Source organism: Trachinotus anak, unplaced genomic scaffold (genome assembly GCF_046630095.1).
Source record: "Trachinotus anak isolate AG129_WGS33_773 ecotype Australia unplaced genomic scaffold, CSIRO_AGI_Tana_v1 ptg000013l, whole genome shotgun sequence".
In the NCBI taxonomy this organism is placed as follows: Eukaryota; Metazoa; Chordata; class Actinopteri; order Carangiformes; family Carangidae; genus Trachinotus; species Trachinotus anak.
In genome coordinates, this window is record NW_027273864.1 from 24,118,178 (window position 1) to 24,125,768 (window position 7,591).

Here is a 7,591-nt window from a genome sequence, read left to right on the forward strand (position 1 = left end):
GCAAAACAAAAGAAGAAGGAAATTGCAAACTCATAAAAGTGAAATGGAATAGCTTTGGAGTTGAATTCAAACCTCTCTTTAATGACAACAGAATTCGTTTATGTGGAATAGGGTAGATAAAACCAGAGGATAATAGCATACTTATAGTGTGCCCCATCCCATTAACACACCACCCAACTGTCTGGTCGTATGAAATGTTGCCATTTGAGTTGTTTGCTGCTACAATGCGGTATTGATTGGGGCCAACCATGCATGAACCTCATTGATTATTATCTTCTCATTAGCATATAGATTAGCTGGCAGTGTAGCCAGACACACAAGCCTCGAGTCTCACACTTGGCTAACAGAGCTGTGCAGAAGATGAGGGGGGTCAAAACAAGATGGAAAGGACAGAGATGGGGTGACTCAGTTTGACATGAGCTGCTTGATGATGGAACTCTAGATCTAATGGCCAAGGACCCCAAACTGCTATGAGATACAAGAATAAAAAGAGAGTGGTTCCTCTGAAGTGAGGCAGAAGTGGTTACAGTGAAGCAATGCCCCTTATCCCAGCAAGGGACTTCAGGACAAACAAAGCCCACCCTTTTTTTTTCTCCAAAGGACATTAAGCTCATTATCAATTTCAAGAACGCTGATGCCTAACAAGCTCTTCTGGGGAGTAGTATAAAAATAAATAATCTAGTAACTATATGAGCCTTCCTACTTGCACATCAAAGAAAAGTATGAAAAGTCTGAAATAAACGAAACTACGTGTCTGTGGCATAAGAGATAAAAAAGAATGAATAGTATAGAAACTGACCTTGCTGATTTAGCCACTTATGGGGGCTAACACATGAATATATTATTTGGATACTTCTGTCTGTGTCTATGTCTGTCTTCAGGACGTGAGGAGTGCCTATTTTTATCACACAGGGGGATGTTATGTCTGCCTGCCAGATTCATCTATTTTTATGGACAGAGCATTCAACATCTATTTTGATAACCAAAAAATTATTTGTATCAAGTAAAAACACCAAACCTTCACTGGATCAAACAAATCAAATGTGAGAATTTCCTCTATTTCTGTTTTATATTATTTTAAATTTAATATTTTGGGAAATTGTCAAACAGCCAAAACACCATATGACCTGTAAAACTGTGAAGTGAATTTTTTGGTTTCACAACATTTTTATTATTATAAAAAAAACATTACATGCATAAATGCATACATTTGATTGTGCTCATTATGTTGAACTATGCAATTCCAAATTAGGGCTTCAATTAATGATCATCAATTAATCTGCAGATTATTTTCTCTATTAACTGCTTAGTCAAGATGATGGCACAAAATAGCTATCCCTGTTTCTGAGCCCAAGATGACGTCTTCAGATGTCTTATTTTTTGCAAAGATATGCAGTTTGAAGTGATAAAAACGGAGAAGAGTAGAAAGTCTTCATATTTGAGGAGCTGAAAAAGCATTTTTGGGCCACTTTTACATAAAAATAAATTTAAATCTTAACTCAACCTTAACCAAAATAGTTGCAGATTATTTTTCTGTCGATCAACTAATTGATTAGTCAACTAATGATTACACCTCTATTCCAAATATTATCTTATTTTTAAATTGATGACATAATCAAAGACGATTTAAGATAGTCGGAACAGAACGTACAGACATCAAGACAAAACACCAACAGAATTAATGACATCCACACAATATAGCTACAGTTAAGGTATATGAGATTCATCAAGAGCAGGACAGACATCCAAATGTTTTCTTATTAGACAACCTTACGTGTCACTTTCGGTCTCCTAATTTGTAATGGATGAGATAGGCTTGCTAGTGAATCCCTAATGTAAAAGTCAGCTTCCACTTCCTGTGCTCTACAAAGCAGCACTTCCGTAGTGATGCTGGGGTCACCCCCTGAGGCTGATGATGGTCGATGGGTCTTGTCCAAACAGAGCAAGCAGGGCAGTGCCTTTGTTAGACCATGTAAGACAGAGATACCCTCTGATCCCGAGGCAAGATTGGTCGACTCATACGGACCTTGCCTTCCACAGCTGAGTAGACCAGTACAAAGACACTCTGGCTGCTTTCCAGGTTAAGTGTGCTGAGCGTGTGTGTGCCATTCCAGCACATGTAGCCTCATGCTGTGAAAATACAAAACACTTTCACTTGAGTCTCCCAAGAGACCTGTGTTCTTTTTTCTGTTCAACTTCATTTAGTAAGACCCTAGCCTTCGAGATGCAAATTGTTCCACGGATGCTAAAAATTGCCTGGATAGTTAACAACTCTCAAAATAAACATGGGAGAAGAAGACCGAAAAGCACAGAGACAAACTGCGAGGGGCAGCAGACTGACAGATAAATGAAAGATTCTCCTTCTGATCTATAAATACCACAGTTAAATAGTTCTGGCAAAGCTTGCAGATTAGCAGCACACTTCAATCCACACTGTTCTATCAAAGCAGTCTCTGAGGCATCACTCTCAGGCGTCAATCGCACCAAGAGGAAAAAAAAATAGGTCAGGTATGGGATGAGCAGCAGCACAGATAAATGTAGTGCTTCACAGCCTTCATCAGAAACAAGCACTTTAAATTTATATCATTGCCAGCAATGGACCAGCCAGGCATCAAAAGTTCAACAAATAAGGTCCTGGGTCACTGGCGACTAATAACTGTCAAGTAGCTTTGTGATATAAGCAAATATAAATTACCCTTCTATGGACCAAATGTTGCGATTTTATGAGATTAAAAATGAAGGCATTCAATTTCTTCAACATCCCCTGATCAAAAGTTTTCTTCTCATTTGGACAAATATTTTTCTCATGGCAAAATACCACATCCTGACTGAACCTTTGTTCACTGTTTAGACTGTTGCAACACTTAAATGTAGGTGCAAAAGTCAACCCAATCATCTACAAGCCTATTCCTTGAGGTCATCACTGGGTCAGAGTGGTCGACCTGATCTGACATTTTATTAGATGTGTTGTTCTGCTAGGATTATCTCAATAAACTTAAGCATGTCACGTTTCACAATTATGTAATAATGCGGACACTCCCATATGAATAAGTGGATAATCCTTTTGGCTAATCCAGATATTTTATATTTTAATGTAATACCACTATGTCTCTAGTCTCCACCAGTAGTTTCTTACCATTCTTACCTTACTGTACCGTCTATGACTTTGCTGCTTGGTGCAGATGCAGATGACTAACAAAAAAAAACCCCAAACTGCTTTTTCTTGTACCTATGCTGATTATAAACAATACAGTTTTCCAAGAGTGTCTCACTCTTGGAAATGAGAACTCTCTACTTCAGCTCAAGATTAGAAAACATGTGACATTTGTTAAAGGAAAACATTTTCCAACATCTCTATTCTTGAATTTTTCCAGCAGGTGGATCTTTGAAAAGCTTCTACATATCATGCTGACTGTCAGTAGTTGACAACAAAGGTTGTATGCAGTAAATAGCAATTCTGCTCACTTCAATCATCTCAGTGGTTTTTATCAGTGCACAGTTGGATGTTGACTTCACCCATGCAAACCTGGCTTTTACCTGTCATATTTAAACAGAGAGATGAACACACCTGTGCACTTGAACCATCCAGCTATGAATTGGGACAGCATAATCAAGCATAATTTTCATATAAATACTGACAACCTATCCTTTAACAATTATTTCCTGACATCATGCATGCCCACTGACAACCTGTCAGTTACTATAAATGTTAATGCTGACTGTTGCTGGGCTGAAACTGGTACCTTACGCATAGGGAGCACAGCTGGTGAGTATCTTGCCAATGAAAGCACATCCTGGTATGCTGATTTCACACAAGAAAAACAATCAGCCCAACTATTTCTGCTGAGGGAATTCTTCAAGCAGCTCTGATGCTGATCATAACTGACTCCAATAGATGGTAGTGCAAGAGGAAAGAGAATATAAAGTTGGTATAGACGAGAGAACACTGAGGCCATCTAACATGTAAATGATCATATGTATAAACAAAATATTAAAATGATGTGTGGCTGTCACTCTTTCGTGAGATTAAAAAAATCAGCTTTCTCATGACACTATTGACAGACACAGATAAACTGGTGTGCTATTTATCTGAGCTGATTTGAATAAGAGCTCACTGCATTAGACCAGAATCGATGTCAAAGTACTGTAATTGTCACTAGCAGATTGTTCCCTGCTGTGTGATCTCAGGTCAAAAAGGAGTTACTCTGTTTCATAGTAACAGGTTGCTGTGCTTTTAATCAGGTAAGGCAAGCCCTGAAATAACCCCAGCAGCCTTGAGGAAAATCTTTGAACTTCTTCACTTAGCCTGTTGCTGCTTTTTACTCTTGAAATAAGCAAATTACTGGGCATAATGTGACCCTCTCCGGTGCAGATAATAGGTAGGTAGGAAGAGAAGTGAAGCATAGGCAACTAGAGTGTGAATTGTGGGTGTGAACTAGAAAGTGTGCTGTGACACCCATCAATGTGTTGACACCTCATGAGTACTAAGTAGTTAATACACGAGTACCACGAGCAATTAATAAAATCCCTCATAAAAAGTGCACAGTTGGAAGCTGCAGCAACTTGCACTGATCAATTACATGACATCAACAAAGTCAGGCAACTTGCAATGACAACTGTGGTGAATAAACCTGTAGCTGTAGTAGTTTGTGTGGATGAAATGTGCTTTTTAATCCACTTTGTTAACTGAAATAGCCTCTAATACATTGATCCATTGTTGCTTTAAAAAATTCAAATAACTTTATTATCAAGAAAGCTGCCGATTAAGTTTCTGTCAGTTGACTAATCAATTTAATTGACTAATGTTGCATCTTGAACCAAGACCAAAAGCTATTCATTCTATTACACATAGAAAAAAAGCAAATCCTTTCATTTGAAAGGCTGGAGCCAGCATTGCCATTTTTCTTCAAAAAAGAACAACTGAAACGAATCATGCACTAACAAAATAGTTGACCATGTCGACCAGTTCATGCAGCTGTACACTGGAGCTGAACACAGTCGCAGAAGGGAAGGGGTGTAGCTCTGACTGTGGTGTTATTTTTGTTATTTAGCCCACACTGGGGGTCAATGGGCGGCCATGGTCACACTATTCCAGCTCTAGTAAAACATGTGGACTATCCACGGTTATGACCCACACTTGTCAAAATATCTGACTCCTTCTCTGTGCCAAAGGTCATGACCTATATGAACAAAGTTTCTCAAGAAAACACCTGGCTAACTGCAGCTAAAAGTGAAGAAGCTGAAGAAAGCTGAAGAGCAGACGTTTTTGCTGACCAGAACACTCCATCTGAACCTTTTACTCAGACGTTTACTGTCATTCATAGATATTTCCCCCCCATGATAGCTGGTCCTGAACTCCATTACAACACTAGCTAATGTTTTTAGCCCTACTTGGGCAGGTATTTGTCACCGCAATGCTATTTTCTTTTTAACTATATGAGGCTGTGCATACTAAACTTAGCCGTTAAACTAACGTCAACGTTAGCAAGCAAGCTAAAAGCAAACGCTGCTGCTTGCTGCTGTTTTGGGGCCCCGAGTAGACGTTAGCCTGTGCAGGCGATTAACCTCTCGGGTTCCGACACACACGGAATGACTCCGGTGCAAACCGTGACACCCCGTCCCAAGGAGTAAATGAGACGTCGGCTTACCGTTGTCGTAGCCTCGGTCTTCTCTCTGGCCGCGCTCCCTCGCCGTTTTTCCTGGTAGTCTACACCATTTCTGGCTGGTGGCTCGCCGTACCCGACCAGTGGCAGCAGAAGAGCGGAGAGCAGGGGCGGGCCACACCAACTCTTTTCATTTGCGTTCCAAAGTGGCAACGTGACTCAAGTCTGGCCAATCAGAAGAGGGCGTTTTATTTTGACCCTGCCCCTTGTGCTGTCAATCAAAGGCGCCCCCCCATCCCCCCATGCGCCTGTCAATTGGCGACCGCTGTTCTCGTCTCCATGGTAACAGAGGGGATTTAACCCTTGCACTGTGTACTCAGGGACCTCACATGGTTACTTAACAGTGTCAGCAAGGGGCCAAAAGCAAACTTCAACACTGCTGAAAAAATTAACTAAACATATTTACTCCAATACTCTACTAAAGTACAATGTTACGAGTATTTTACTTCAGTATTTCCATTTTATACTACTTTATACTTCTATTCCACTTCATCTCATAGGAAAATATTGCACTTTTTTTACTTCACTACAATTATCTGACAGTTTTACTTACTAGTTACTTTTCAGATTTAAGAAATTATGACGATCTGAAGAAACAAGTTTTGAGAAAACTCAATATTTGGTGTTATTTCTTAAATTTAGGCTCTGAGTTTATGCATCTTATAATTTTTACTTCTGTAACCTATTATAAGGCTGAATAAGATATTATTCCACATGATAACATGCATTGTTAATTTATTCTAAGTTAAGGTAACTCGTCTCTGATGATCAGATAGACTGTACCCAGTTGGAAATTTCTTTTATAAATTTGCACGGATCATCTATTCTTTAATCATTTATTGTGTCAATCTCTATCTGCATCCTTCATGACAGCTTTTGCTTTTGATTCTTACCTTTGAACAGAGAGAACACCATCCGACTCCTTGGAGACACGTGTACAAAGATGCATAAGGGCCTCTATCGTGTATTTTTCTTCATGTTAGATAATAAAAGAATTTCTGTGGCTCTGAGATTTTACTTTAATGCCATGCACGCTGAGAAATATATGTGAATAACAATACTTCTAAATAACTTAAACTGAAGAGTTAGGTAACAATCCATCAGACATTTTGTCAACTTGTGTATCAAAACTTAATTTTTCCCTCTTTCCTCTCTTCATCATCAAAATGCAAAATGCAACTGGCTTAAGTACCATCATGCAGTTTTTTTTTAAGGAAAATTGTTAAATTGTCCTTGTCAAAAATTGGATTCACTCTCCACCAAACCTTAAAAGTAAACCATATTTTTGGAGGACCCTATTGCCGGTAGGTGTGCATGTGAGTGTGGGTGGTTGTTTGTCTTTATATGTCAGGGTGTACCCTGCCCTCATCCAGTGTCAGCTGGGATTGGCTCCAGCCCCCCGCGACCCGGTTCGGATAAGCAGTATAGAAAATGGATGGATGGCAGTATTGAACACAGTTAACATATGCATGGTTATTCACAGCAGATGTTTTGAATGGTCACAAGAGGAAACATGCAGGTGGAACCAGTAAAATGAATGGTGATTCTGGTCCTGGTGCAGTTAGGTATCAGATGGGACAGTGAATCATGAATATAGCAAGGATGACCGAAAATAAAACAAAACAATCATCGTCACCTCTGGATTTTTGTTGGATGAAACATGTCTAGAATACAGTATCTATGCCTTTTGTAAAGTGAACAGTGTCAGACATTGCCTGATTATGTTTGAATAAAAAAATTAAACTCTTATGTTCAAATGCAGAGAAGAAGCACTGCTAAATTGATGGAAAACCAAAAAGTCTATTTAAGACACAGCCGGTTCCAAACAGAAGGGTAGCCCCACCATCAAAAATAAAACACAGGGCTGGCATGTGTTGCCACTGACAGGTCTTACCCAACACTTGACACAACTAATTCTCTTAAATGTT

The 7,591-nt window shown here is 39.3% G+C and overlaps 1 protein-coding gene across 1 annotated transcript in view; it reads right to left on the reverse strand.

Moving 5' to 3' along the window:
- phc2b (polyhomeotic homolog 2b (Drosophila)) overlaps window positions 1–5,849 on the reverse strand; it is a 35,583-nt gene extending 29,734 nt beyond the window's left edge. Inside the window, exon 1 of the mRNA XM_071495179.1 lies at window positions 5,649–5,849. The gene's annotated coding sequence lies outside the window, so the exon portion shown is untranslated. The remainder of the gene's footprint in view (window positions 1–5,648) is intronic.
- Window positions 5,850–7,591: the final 1,742 nt, after the last annotated feature.